The sequence below is a fragment of the Pristiophorus japonicus genome, chromosome 1, assembly GCF_044704955.1.
Source record: "Pristiophorus japonicus isolate sPriJap1 chromosome 1, sPriJap1.hap1, whole genome shotgun sequence".
NCBI classification, from domain to species: domain Eukaryota; kingdom Metazoa; phylum Chordata; class Chondrichthyes; family Pristiophoridae; genus Pristiophorus; species Pristiophorus japonicus.
The window spans coordinates 93,942,902-93,957,848 of NC_091977.1; the positions used below are offsets into that span (position 1 = coordinate 93,942,902).

A 14,947-nucleotide genomic window follows, 5' to 3' on the forward strand; every position below is an offset into this window, starting at 1 on the left:
GCACCCCAAGTTAAAATCGGGGCTTTAATTTACCATCCTTCACATCATCACATTTAGGGATGGGCAATAAATGCTGGCCTTGCCAGCAATGCCCACATCCCGGAACAAATAATTAAAAAAAGTTTTTACTCCTCTAGGCCCCACAAGGAAAGGTTAGGTGTCCCCTTCCATGAACTCCCCACCCCTTCACTACTGTGAGACCCATCAGAACCCCCTTCCTCACTCCTATCTGAGTGCTGGTTGGTGGCCAAAAGCTGCCTAATTTCTCAAAGGCCAGCCATTCTGGGTGAGAAGTGGACTGTAGCTTGTTAATCAGGCCCAATGGTTAAAAGCAGAGGTTTCCCACCAGAAACCCTTTGGCAATTAAACTCCTCAGTAAACTCCTCAGTAAGTTCTCGGCCTTTTGGCTAAGATCATGCATAACTAACCTGACCAGCCACCATGACCTCCGGGTGGTTTCTCCCTGGTCAGGAAGGTATATGCTTGCATTTTTGGAAACAGGAGGTGGGTGGGGTGGGTTGACCCATCCACCTCCACGGAGGTGTGTGGGGGACCTGACCCATCCACCTCCATGGCACGAACCTGGTATTGCAGTACTTCCAGGAACGGTGCAGTGGCTCTAGGCCTTTTGGCTAAGAGCATTGGCGCAGAGTGATCCTTGGCATGTGCAAGGTGACCTCTGGCGTTTGTGATTTGACAAAGAATTGGAACGATTGGCTACGAATTTTAAAAAAAAAGTAAGAGTCTAAACTCCTTATTATGCAAGGACTTTAAATTCTCACCTTAATCCTTAATCTTAGGCCAAGACTAATTCAGATTCCTGGGCAGTAAGGCTCCAATCACATATCCCTCTGGCCAAATGAATAGGCACCGCTGCTTGTCATAAGAAAATGTCATTTATTGCACCGATGTTGCAAGTAAAATAAAATATTCTCATTACTTCTTGTCACTATAATCAAACCACCTTTATGCTATTTCCAGATCTCTGCTATTTACAATTTTACCCATTAGAAACACAAGCTGCTGGAACACCCTATTTGAATTGTGATTCGTAAAGGAGTTATGTTGTAATGATGAGGAGTTTTTAAGTGCGCTCATTTCCTGAAATAGCAAGGAACAGTTTGTTTCAGCATTCTGATCAGCTGACCACTGGAGATTCTGCAGTGCATTTTCCTCCTTTTTAATTGAAATTTAGTAAAATTATATAAATGACAATATGATCATTAAGCCTGCTGTGCTTTAAACACAATGAGCTATCATGTGACATTCTTGTACATTACATTCATTTAATACTTTATTACAATAACTGTTTTGCTGATTTAATTAACATTAGTCTTCTCACACATGAACAGAAACAAATTCAAATTTTGCTAATATTTGAAAGCTTTCCTTTCAAATGTGTTCCAGACAATGTTAAGAGCTACTATTTTGTGATTCTACCACTGAAACAGTTTATCAAACCACACCTACCATGAATTCACTATATTAAGAAAATACTTTTAATGTGTAATTGTATCCATCTAATGAGCATCTCAAGTTAAATTCTGATGACAGTCCCAACAAGCATTGCCAACGCCTTGATCTGCTTAATACTTTTACTGCGAGCAATTATAGGCACCCAAAATTCCAGGAAAGCATGTTGTACTTTGGTGGAGTCCACTGGCTCAGCAATAACTCTCATGGGATGAAATTGCACAAATATATTTGAACAAAGGCATTGCCCCATTTAAAATGAACACCAGATCGTGTTTTCACCTCTTTAATGAGCCTTTGTTAAATTAGCAAACAGAGGATGTTGCTGGGACTCAGATCAAGCTTTGTTGCTGTTGGTAGGGGAAAATCTGAACTGAAGGAATTTGCACAGTGAATGAAGACTGAGGTAAACACGGACCTGGGTGGCATCAACATACTGAAGGACCTTAGAGAGGAAAGGGAGGTTACAAATGGGACATAGTTAAGACAGAATGGTTGAAATGGGCTTTTTGAGGAAGGGGTGGCAATAGTGGTGGAGGAACAGCAAACCAAGTTATTGACAACGTCAGTTAACTGTGGATCAAAGAAGGGTAACCCGGAACCAGGACCCGAGACCCTAACCCCGAACCAGTGTGCGACGGTCTTCAGCGTGTTCGCCCCAACCCTGAATTCTACAGATGAGACCAAAGAGGAATTCTATTCCAGCCTCGAACAATCCCTGTCCCAAGTATGAACGGGCAACAAGCTGATACTCCTGGGTGACTTTAATGCCAGAGTTGGAAAGAACATAGTCCTCTGGGGAGGTGTGATCGGCAGAGAGGGGGTAGGGAAAACCAACTCCAGCGGTACCTTGCTCCTGACAAAATGCTTAGAAAAGGCCTTGTTATAACCAACACCCTGTTCCATCAAAAAGACAAGTCTAAGACTTCATGGCAGCACCCTTCCTCCAAGCACTGGCATCTGCTAGACTACGTCATTGTCCGAGCGATTGAACGTATAAAGTCAGTATAAGTTGCAAGTATCCATCTCGCTCGGGAGAAGTTTGAAAGGAGAGATACCGCTGACAAAAAATAACCATGGGAGATGAGGACGTGGAGTGGGGACCCAAGGGATCCCTGACCAAGTATTTAGCCGAAAGGAATAAACAGATTATAGTAAAGATGATGAAAAATAAATGGGATCCCAGTGCAATTCCCACTGAGCAAAAGAAGTGATGGGAAGACGAGAAGAAACATAAGGAAGAAAAGGCATGCATAAAAGTAAATTGAGCATATTATCAATTAAGCAAAAATATTTTCAAGGCGGTCGCAAAAAGAACACAAGCAAACATTCAGAAACCATGCGCAAGTGCGACTGTATCACAGTCACCAACAGTGCTGATAGCACCAGACATGACACACAATGACAATGGCAATGACAGATCAATAGACTGGGGAGATTTAGGAAAAGAGGCAGCAGAATATAACAGGGATCATGTGTGGGATGCACCATCCTCCTATGGAAAACCATTCTCACTAGCTCTGATTAAATCGGAATTCATCCCAGGAGGACCTGCCCAGCCAAATGCTGTCCCGCCAGTGGCAGCAGGACCGGATGTAATCCGAACTACGTATGTACCATTCTCCCCCGCAACAAGTTGAAGTTGCTGCAATTACTCCCAGAAATAAAAGCTAGACAGAGTAAGACCGCATTTTGGCAAAAAATGACAGAAATGCGTATCTGCCACTCGCTACATAACCGAGATGTGGAGGGGCTGGTATGGTCAAAAATGCAGGAAAGTATGTGGGAACAATTGGGCCAACGGTTCTGGGACGGAACCTGGAGCACAGATGTAACACCTGTTACACTCATAATAACTGATGAGACTGAGTACTGTGTGTAATGAGCAAGTGTGACCTTAGCTCCTTTATTAAAGTTCCAGAGTGCAGGTACCTCGTGGGTGGCCTGCTTATATACTGTTCTCCCAAGGGATGCTGGGATCCGTTGGGACTCCAACAGGTGGGCCCTCTGGTAGTCAGGCGTAATGCAAGTTACAAAGGGTTAAATACATAACATCACTCACCCCGTGAAGTCAACAGTACACTTATTTACAAGGTGAGACGATCTGAGGCTTTGCGCTCCCTTGTCGATCGTCTCGGTACAAATGCTGGTGTGGGTGGGTTGGTCAGTTCTTCACTGGACTGTTTGGCAGCCGGCCTAGCCGGGCTGCTGGGGATGATGAGTTCGGTTTCATGGTCAACTGTGATGTCAGTTGCCACTTGTGTGTGTGTTGGAAGGTCAAAGTTGGTGGTGTCCTCTTCGGGTTGTACATAGCTGTTGGTGAACCGCAATTTGATTTGGTCCAAATGTTTTCTGTGCGTTTGTCTATTGGTCAGTTTGACCTGAAACACCCTACTCCCCTCTTTGGCTGTGACCGTGCCAGCGAGCCATTTGGGACCATGTCCATAATTGAGCACAAACACAGGATCATTGATCTCAATATTGCGTGACAAATTTGTGCAGTCATGGTACACACTTTGTTGATGCCGCTTGTCCTCCACGTGATCATGGAGATCAGGGTGGACAAGAGAGAGCCTTGTTTTAAGCGCCCTTTTCATGAGCAGCTCAGCTGGGGGAATCCAGGTGAGTGAGTCTGGTCTGATGCGGTAGTTGAGCAGCACTCGAGACAACTGGGTCTGCAGGGAGCCTTCCGACACACGTTTCAAGCTTTGCTTGATGGTCTAAACTGCCCGTTCTGCCTGGCCGTTGGATGCGTGCTTGAACGGGGCAGATGTGACATGTTTGATCCCATTGCGGGTCATGAATTCCTTGAATTTAGCACTGGTGAAGCACGGCCCATTGTCGCTGACTAGGACATCAGGCAAGCTATGCGTGGCAAACATGGCTCGTAGGCTTTCAATGGTGGCCGTGGATGTGCTTACAGATATGATTGTACATTCAATCCATTTTGAGTAAACTTCCACGACAACCAAAAACATTTTGCCTAGGAATGGGCCCGCATAGTCTACATGGATCCTCGACCACGATTTGGATGGCCATGACCACAAACTTAGCAGTGCCTCTCTGGGTGCATTGCTCAACTGAGAGCAAGTGTTGCACTGGTGCACGCATGACTCTAAATCTGAGTCGATGCCAGGCCACCACACATGAGATCTGGCTATGGCTTTCATCATTACGATGCCTGGGTGGGTGTTGTGCAGTTCACAGATAAATGTGTCTCTGCCTTTCTTGGACAAGACCATGCAATTATCCCACAAAAGACAGTCCGCCTGCAGAGACAACTCGTCTTTGCATCTGTGGAACGGCTTAATTGCTTCCTGCATTTCCACTGGGACACTGGACCAGCTCCCATGGAGGACATAGTTTTTTACCAAGGACAGTAAAGGATCCTGGCTGTTCCAGGTCCTGATCTGGTGGGCCATAACGGGGGCCTTCTCGTTCTCAAATGCCTCCATGACCATGAGCAAGTCCGCTGGCTGTGCCATTTCCACCCCGGTGGTGGGCAATGGTAGCCGACTGAGACCATCTGTGCAGTTCTCTGTGCCCAGTCTGTGGCAGATTACTTAGTTGTATGCTGATAGTGTGTGCGCCCATCTTTAGATGCGGGCAGAGGCATTGGTATTAATCTCTTTACTCTCAGAGAACAGCGATATGAGCGGCTTGTGGTCAGTTTCAAGCTCGAACTTGAGGCCAAATAAGTACTGGTGCATTTTTTTTTACCCCGTAAATGCACGCCAGAGCCTCTTTTTCAACCATGCTGTCGACCCTTTCGGCCTTGGACAAACTCTTGGATGCATATGCAACCGGTTGCAAAATCCCCAAATCATTAGCCTGTTGTAACACACACCCGACCCCGTATGACGACGCATCGCAAGCTAACACTAATCATTTACATGGATTATACAGGACAAGCAGTTTGTTAGAACACAATAAATTTCTGGCTTTCTTAAAGGCAGCCTCTTGTGAATTCCTCTATACCCAGTCGTCTTCCTGATGTAGGGGTTCTAGCAGGGTGCTTAACCCAGGTAGGAAATTACTGAAATAGTTAAGGAGTCCCAGGAACGACCGCAGCTCCGTCATGTTCTGTGGTCGTGCCGCTTTTTTGATGGCCTCCGTCTTGGCGTCTGTGGGTCTGATGCCGTCTGCTACGATTCTCCTTCCTAAGAACTCGACGTCCTGTGCCAGGAAAACACACTTCGAGCGTTTCAATCTGAGCCCCATGTGATCCAACCTATTAAGAACTTCCTCCAGATTCTTCAAGTGCTCCATGGTGTCCCGACCTGCAACCAATATGTCGTCCTGGAAGACCACTGTGCAAGGAACCGACTTTAGCAAGCTCTCCATGTTCCACTCGAAGATCGCCGCGGCCGACCGAATCCCGAACGGGCACCAGTTGTAAATAAACAGACCTTTGTGCGTGTTGATGCAGGTGAGGCCTTTCGAAGACTCCTCCAGCTCCTGCATCATGTAGGCCGAGGTCAGGTCCAGCTTGGTGAACGTCTTCCCTCCAGCCAGGGTCACAAATAGGTCGTCTGCCTTGGGTAGTGGGTACTGGTCCTGCAGCGAAAAAAGGTTAATCGTTACTTTATAGTCCCCGCAAATTCTAATCGTCCCGTCCTCCTTGAGTACCGGGACAATCGGACTGGCCCAGTCGTTGAATTTCACCGGTGCAATGATGCCTTCACGTTGCAACCTGTCCAGCTCAATTTCCACTTTTTCACGCATCATGTACGGTACCGCCCGAGCCTTGTGGTGGATGGGTCGCGTACCGGGAATCAAATGGATCTGCACTTTCGCCCCCGAGAAGCTTCCAATGCCTGGCTCGAATAGCGATGGGAACCCGCTTAGAATCTGGGTACATGAGGCGTCGTCGACGGACGAAAGCGCTCGGATGTCATCCCAGTTCCAGCGGATTTTCCCCAGCCAGCTTCTGCCAGGCAACATGGGGCCATCCCCTGGCACAATTACAGCGGGAGTTCATGTACTGCTCCACCATAGGAGACTTTGACTTCTGCACTACCAATTACAGGGATTAGTTCCTTGGTGTAAATCCTAACTTTAGTGTGAATGGGGCTGAGCTTGGGCCTGTGTGCCTACTTTCCCTATAGCCCGTCGAAGGCCTTTTTACTCATTATGGACTGACTTGCCCCCGTGTCCAGCTCCATAGATTCTGGAATGCCGTTCAGTTCAACTTTCAAAATTATTGGTGGGCATTTCGTCGTGAACGTGTGTACCCCGTACACTTCTGCATCTTCTGTACGAGGTTCCAACTCAGTCTAATCCACTGTGGATCGATCTTCCTCTGCAGGTGGTTTGCAGGGTTTGCAGAGTTTGCAGCTCACCTGCACATTTGTTGGAGGTGTCCCATTGTTCTGCAACCATTGCACGCATAGTGCTTAAAGTGGCATTGATGGGGCCGATGATCACCTCCGCAGCGCCAACAGGGTGTTAACTGTCTCGTATTATCAGATGATGGTGGACTCTGGGTCAATTGAGGTCAGGTCACAGCAGCCGGCGTGTACGTTCAACCATGTATATTTCTGCTCAAAACCGACGTTACTTTATGTACAGTACTGACTGAAATGTCTTTGTTTTGCGAATTCTGTTTGGTGTTGTCGCTGGTGAACACAAATGCCTGGGCTATCGTTATGGCTTTACTCAGATTCGGAGTTTCTACAGTCAACAGTTTGCGAAGGATTGTCTCATGTCCGATGTCCAGTACAAAAAAGTCTCTGAGCATTTGTTCTATGAATCCCTCAAACTCACAATGTCCTGTGAGGCGCCTTAGTTCGGCGATGTAGCTCGTCGCTTCCTGGCCCTCCGATCGTTGACATGTGTAGAACCGATATCTCGCCATCAAAACACTTTCCTTAGGATTTAGGTGCTCCCAGACCAGCGTACACAATTCTTCGTAGGATTTCTCTGTTGGTTTTGCTGAGGCCAGGAGATTCTTCATGAGGCCATAGGATGTTGCCTCACAGAGAGTTAGGAGGATCGCCCTTCATTTGGTAGCATTCTTGTCCCCTTCCAGCTCATTGGCCACAAAGTATTGGTCGAGCCTCTCCATGAAGGCCTCCCAATCGTCCCCTTCTGGGAACTTCTCCAGAATGCCGACTGTTCTTTGCATTTTCGCGCGGTTGTTCGTTACCTCGTCGCCAATTGTTACACTCATAATAAATGGTGAGACTGAGTATTGTGTGTAATGAGCAAGTGTGACCTTTGCTCCTTTATTAAGGTTCCAGAGTGCAGGTACCTCGTGGGTGGCCTGCTTATATACTGTTCTCCCAAGGGATGCTGGGATCCTTTGGAATTCCAACAGGTTGGAGGTCAGGTGTAATGCAAGTTACAAAGGGTTAAATACATAATAACACTCATGGCTTAAAGCTCTGCGACAGAGGTAATGGACCAACAGGCTATTAGAGATCAGGAAAAAAAAACGGCGGAACCAATAGAACTCCTACCAAAGGTAGGGGATTCCGTGATGGTTCAAGCATTGCCAGGGCGACCAGGGTTTGCCCCGCGGTGGACTGGACCGCACAAAATCATACTGACAGGCGATACGTGTGCATGTGTAGATATGAATGGAAAGGGATGGTAGAAACACTGGACCCAGCTTAAAAGATGTAGTAGTAATGGCTACTAACCCTTGGTGACGACCAAGACCGTACTATCTTGATCGTCACCAAGTGGAGAGTCTCGGGACTATGGGGGGGAGGAACTTAAAACAATCACAAAGGAGGTGGTCTCGGTAAGATAATGGGACTAAAGGCAGATAAATCCCCTGGACCTGATGGCTTGCATCCTAGGGTCTTAAGGGAAGTAGCGGCAGGGATTGTGGATGCATTGGTTGTAATTTACCAAAATTCTCTGGATTCTGGGGAGTTCCCAGCAGATTGGAAAACTGCAAATGTAATGCCCCTATTTAAAAGTAGGTTGGGCCTCTACTCATTGGAATTCAGAAGAATGAGAGGTGACCTTATCGAAACGTATAATATTATGAGGGGGCTTGACAAGGTGGATGCAGAGAGGATGTTTCCACTGATGGGGGAGACTAGAACTAGAGGGCATGATCTTAGAATAAGGGGCCGCCCATTTAAAATAGAGATGATAGGAATTTCTTCTCTCAGAGGGTTGTAAATCTGTGGAATTTGTTGCCTCAGAGAGCTGTGGAAGCTGGGAATAAATTTAAGGTAGAAATAGACAGTTTCTTAAATGATAAGGGGATAAGGGGTTATGGGGAGCGGGTGGGGAAGTGGAGCTGAGTCCATGATCAGATCAGCCATGACCTTATTGAATGGCGGAGCAAGCTCGAGGGATCGTATGGCCTACTCCGTTCCTATTTCTTATGTTCTTATGTTTTTATCTTCCCACAGGTAAAGTACTGACACGGTGCTGCTAATTTGGGTCATCAGAGGCCTGTCAATAACCACTGGTGGGGGTGCGATCCGATACAATACAGAAGAGTGACACGTGCCAGCAGGACACTCCATGCGAGCACAGGGGCACCCGTATGCGTAAAGTGTGAAGGCGGATGGACAACAATCCTACCCAATAGCCAGGAGAACGAGAAAGGGGAATGTTGCATTATTCCTGAGCCCAATTGTTCCATGGTGACTTGTTGGGTCTCGAAGGAAACAGTCACAAATAATGCCGACCAGCAGGAAAGGGAGTACTCACCATTCGCTATGGCTGACAATAGCCAGTGGTGGCCGGTGTGTCCTGCAAACAGAATCACTGCAGAACCCACACCAACCACTAGGACGACACCAAAAACCCTGGGGATGTCCGGAGACAACCCCAGGTCCCAAAGGTGGACTAATATTAGTAGACAATCAAAGAATATTGTATGATAATGTACGCCACGAGCTCGTGCCTGTGGTATTTATTTTGGCATGAACCTATCTCCCCACATGGTGTAGTCCACAAACGCAATAGCTATATAAAACACTGATAAAAAATGTAATCGACCAAGCTGCCCAAAGGTCAGGGACATGTAGGAAAGGAGAAAGAAAATGGGCTAGAAGGAAAAAGGGCACACTGGGGGATGTGGGGACCCTGTTTAAGACAGGAACTTCACTAATCAATACCCTAGATATCGAGGCAGTGGACCAAGAACTAGGAAAGTTAAACGACAAACTAAAGCAGGTGCTAACACAAGCAAACATCAAGGTTCAAAAGGGAGGCCAGTGGGGACGAACACAGTAAAAACCTTGTTGGGAATAACTCACATCCTAGAGGCACCTGCAAAGACTACCAACCGACTAATAGATGCCGACACAGCGAGTCGGCAAAAAATTTAAAATGAAACGCCATGTCACACATTTGGGGCATGGGTAACTGGTCAAGTCCGGGCCAATCTGGACCAGCTGCACCAGGGAGAGATCCCTAGTTGGATCAGTCATGGTATGGCCAGTAATCCCAATAGTCTGACAGCATACCAACTCTGACGGTTGATTCGAGTATAGAAATATAGGGGTCAAGTTTCAGGCCACGCCTAGAATGGCGCAGCCCCGACATCGACGCCCGTTTTTCGCGCCCAAGAACACATCAAAAACTTACGGAGGAATTCTCAGCCTTCCAGCAGGTTCCTCGGAGCTCGGCACGGCGCGCAGAGATCAGCTGGGGGGCGGAGCCACAGCGTCGTGCCGATTTTGAAAGTGCCGGTAGGGGGGGGGGCTAACTCTGATCCGAGGACGTCATGCCGGCAGCCCTGCACGTGCGCATTGGAGCGTGCGCGCACGCGCAGTAGGTTACAAACATTGGCACTCGGCCATTTTTAAAGGAACTTGAAGAAAAGTGCTGAATTGTTTTGTGGAGCTGTGGAAAGACTTGGGATTGAATCTTGGTGATTTTTTGTGTCTGAAGGAGTGCTTTTAGCAGCCTGTTGAAGAAATCACCTGCTGAAATCAGTGAATGCTGCTTTTTGCTGCTAAACTTCTAGAACAAGTGCTGCAGAGGTGCATGCAAAATAAGGACTGTGTGTTTTGAAAAATAAGAGTGTCAATTTAATACAGCAATGGAATAACGTCCACCAAGAACAAAGAATTTCTTGCTTGAGGAGGTGGAGATATTAGTTAACGTCATTGAGCAGAGATGGCAGGAGCTGGATACCAGCAACAGAGGTTGCATAAAAGTGCCACCTAAAGAAATGAAGAAACATTGGAACCAAGTTGCAGAAGATTACTGCGCAGTGATGCATACCATGAGATCTGGAAGCCAGTGTAAAAAGAAATGACACGACCTTGGTCAAGTAGTTAATGTAAGTAATATTTTCATTTTTTTATGTAATTGTAATGTGACTATCTGTATGTCCCACCCTGCAGAAAGACGCACTCTGTAAAAAGTTATCTTTTACTCTTTGCAGAAGAAATTGGCCCACAACAAAAGGGAAGCAAGTCAAACAGGAGGAGGCACGCCCAATCTGCATCCACTGACACCCTAGGAACAGAGGGTAACTGCCATGATGAGTCGTACATGGAGAAAAGCAATCAGTACAGCACAAGCTGGGCCCGCACGCGAGGAAGAGAGTAAGTCCTGAAAATGCATCGTGGCCCTTCAAATCAACCTGCTGCCTGGCCTGCTATGTGTGAGAGTACTCATGCCACCCATCCTGCCCCCTCCTTTGCTGTTAAACATTTGACTGTTCTGATATATTTTGCAGAACATGATGATGATGCCAACCCTGAGGGTCCTGAAGATCCAGAACAAGAACCAGTAGAACCAGATGCGGATGATCCAGACTGGCTGCAGACAGCGATGACTGAAATGTCTACAGGGGAGACCTTCCAAATTAATGTTTATGAGCCTACATTAAGGGGCATCAGAGTTTCAACCCCTTGCATGGGTTCTGGTTCCACCTTCCATGGTTTTGATTCCGATGTTGCAGGTCCCAGTGGTGCTGCTGGTGTAATCCAGCAGTTTACAGCCAGTGCACCACCATCCGAGCCTGCGCTTCCCACTCGCATAGGTTCTGGTTCCACCTTCCATGGTTTTGATTCCGACGATGCGGGTCCCAGTGTTGCTGCTGATATAATGGAGCAGTTTACACCCATTGACCCACCATTCCAGTCCACGGCTCGCACTCGAGTCGTCCCGGATACAAGACCCAGGGCCGCACCATCTCAGCCCGCGCCTCCCACTCTAGTGCTGCCGTCTGGAACACCGAGAGTCCCACCGTCCCAGCCTGTGCCTCCCAGTGTAGTGGTGCCGTTTGGAACACCGATCGTCCCATCATCCCAGCCCAAGCCTCCCAGTGTAGTGGTGCCTCGAGGCAGACCCAGGCAAAGGAGAAGGAGATTGGAGACACGCTCTCCTGAGATGCAGCGTCCAACAGATGCAGCTCAGGTTGTGGCATTGGTTATGGAGACCGATGAGCTTACCTGATCACTCATCGCCAGCGTCAGTGCAGTGGGTGAAAAGTTGACGGTACTGACGGGAGAAATAGCAGTAATGACACGGGAAATTAGGGAGGGAATGTCCGAGGGAATGCAATCGACGACACAGGCCGTCAAGGAGGCCATGCAAGTGACGGCACAGGCCATCAGGGAGGGCATGCAAGTGACGGCACAGGCCCTCATGAAGATAGCTGCTGCAATAAGGGCACACAGCCCCGCCAATCAAATGACACCCCCATGAGGAAGTGAACATTCACTGAGATGTGGATGAGAGATGGTTGTAGCCTTTCTTTGCTGCTTTTGTTCTTGTTCTTCATGTAACTGTAATAGCATTTTTCAAGTTGAAATTGTTTTGTAAGTTTTGTAACTTTAAAACTTATAAGTGATCTTAGGGTTTTTAAGTGATCTTATAGTGTAAATGCTCTCAAATTTTGTAACTTAGAAACATAGAAACATAGAAAATAGGTGCAGGAGTAGGCCATTCGGCTCTTCGAGCCTGCACTGCCAATCAATGAGTTCATGGCTGAACATGCAACTTCAGTACCCCATTCCTGCTTTCTCGCCATACCCCTTGATCCCCCGAGTAGTAAGGACTACATCTAACTCCTTTTTGAATATATTTAATGAATTGGCCTCAACAACTTTCTGTGGTAGAGAATTCCACAGGTTCACCACTCTCTGGGTGAAGAAGTTTCTCCTCATCTCGGTCCTAAATGGCTTACCCCTTATCCTTAGACTGTGACCCCTGGTTCTGGACTTCCCCAACATTGGGAACATTCTTCCTGCATCTAACCTGTCGAAACCCATCAGAATTTTAAACGTTTCTATGAGATCCCCTCTCATTCTTCTGAACTCCAGTAAAAAGAAGCCCAGTTTATCCAGTCTTTCTTGATATGTCAGTCCCGCCATCCCGGGAATCAGTCTGGTGAACCTTCGCTGCACTTCCTCAATAGCACGAATGTCCTTCCTCAAGTTAGGAGACCAAAACTGTACACAATACTCCAGGTGTGGCCTCACCAAGGCCCTGTACAACTATAGTAACACCTCCCTGCCCCTGTACTCAAATCCCCTCGCTATGAAGGCCAACATGCCATTTGCTTTCTTAACCGCCTGCTGTACCTGCATGCCAACCTTCAATGACTGATGTACCATGACACCCAGGTCTCGTTGCACCTCCCCTTTTCCTAATCTGTCACCATTCAGATAATAGTCTGTCTCTCTGTTTTTACCACCAAAGTGGATAACCTCACATTTATCCACAATATACTTCATCTGCCATGCATTTGCCCACTCACCTAACCTATCTAAGTCACTCTGCAGCCTCATAGCATCCTCCTCGCAGCTCACACTGCCACCCAACTTAGTGTCATCCGCAAATTTGGAGATACTACATTTAATCCCCTCGTCTAAATCATTAATGTACAATGTAAACAGCTGGGGCCCCAGCACAGAACCTTGCGGTACCCCACTAGTCACTGCCTGCCATTCTGAAAAGTACCCATTTCCTCCGACTCTTTGCTTCCTGTCTGCCAACCAGTTCTCAGTCCACATCAGCACACTACCACCAATCCCATGTGCTTTAACTTTGCACATTAATCTCTTGTGTGGGACCTTGTCGAAAGCTTTCTGAAAGTCCAAATATACCACATCAACTGGTTCTCCCTTGTCCACTCTACTGGAAACACCCTCAAAAAATTCCAGAAGATTTGTCTCCTGGCCAAATGGCTTCAAGCTCCTCTGCAGCTCGAAGGCTGCTTGCTGTCTCTTCACCTGCCGTCGTGCCACTGACACCGCTCCTGTCTCCTGCATGAAAGGCCTGCCTGAAGCACCACAGCTCGAAGGCTGCTTGCTACCGTTGTTGGGCTGCCATCGGTGGACTGACGTCGCCCCTGTCTCCTGCATTAAAGGCCTGAAGCTCCGCAGCTCAAAGGCTGCTGCTGCTTCACACAGATAGGAATATTCAGTATTTTTTATTTGCTTTATTTATAATTTTTTATTCAGGATGGCTCTTTATTTGTATAAGTGAGACTGTTGAATGCTTGTAAAATTACTTCCCTTCCCCCCCCACCCTCGCCGCTCGTTCTCTTCGCCTGATTTGTAACCTACGCCTGATTTCTAAAGTGTAGGCAAGGTTTTTCTGAGCGTACAAAAATCTACACTTACTCCATTCTAAGTTAGTTTGGAGTAAGTTTTTACTGCCCGAACTTGCAAAGCCAGCGTAAGTGGCCAGACACGCCCCCTTTTGAAAAAAAAAATCTGTTCTAAAATGAAACTGTTCTAACTGACTAGAACCGGAGCAAACTAAATGCCGAGAATTGCAATTTCTAAGATACTCCATTCTAAACTAGTTGCTCCAAAAAAATAGGAGCAACTCAGGCCGAAACTTGACCCCATAGGTGCAACAAAAAACTCGCGACCTAAAGAACAGATGGTGGGTGGAGAAAGTGCAGGAGATCCAGCAGCTAGCCGACAACCACAACGTGCATGGATTCTTCAGCGCAGTCAAGACTACCTACGTCCCAAGCACCCAAGGCTCGAAATGGAGAGGTACTCATCAAGGACCGAGAGGTAGTCAGTGCCCGCTGGAAGGAGCACTTTGAAGATGTCCTTATCCGAGACTCTGACTTTGATGAGCGTGTCCTCGACTCCATCCCGTAGCATGCTACCCGCCATCATCTCAGCACAACCCCAGCCCGGCACGAGGTAGACAAGGTCATCTGACAACTGAACAACAAGGCCTCAGGAACAGATGGAATCCCTACCGAAACACTAAAACATGGCGGAGAAGCACTATTGGCGTGAATACATGATCTCATCTCTCTCATTTGGAAGGAAGAGAGCATGCCAGGGGATCACAGGGATGCGGTAATCGTGATCATCTTCAAGAAAGACGACAAGGCTGATTGCGGTAATTACAGAGGTGTTTCCCTGCTGTCTGCCACAGGGAAAGTCATCACAAGAATCCTGCTCAATCGCCTTCTCCCAGTGGCTGAAGAGCACCTCCCAGAGTTGCAATGCAGATTACGCCCACTAAAGGGCACAACGGACATGATCTTCACCGCGTGGCAAATCCAAGAGAA

General features: G+C 47.4%; 1 pseudogene; it reads left to right on the forward strand.

Moving 5' to 3' along the window:
* Positions 1 to 387: 387 nt before the first annotated feature.
* On the forward strand, positions 388 to 619 carry LOC139279726 (U2 spliceosomal RNA; annotated as a pseudogene).
* Positions 620 to 14,947: the final 14,328 nt, after the last annotated feature.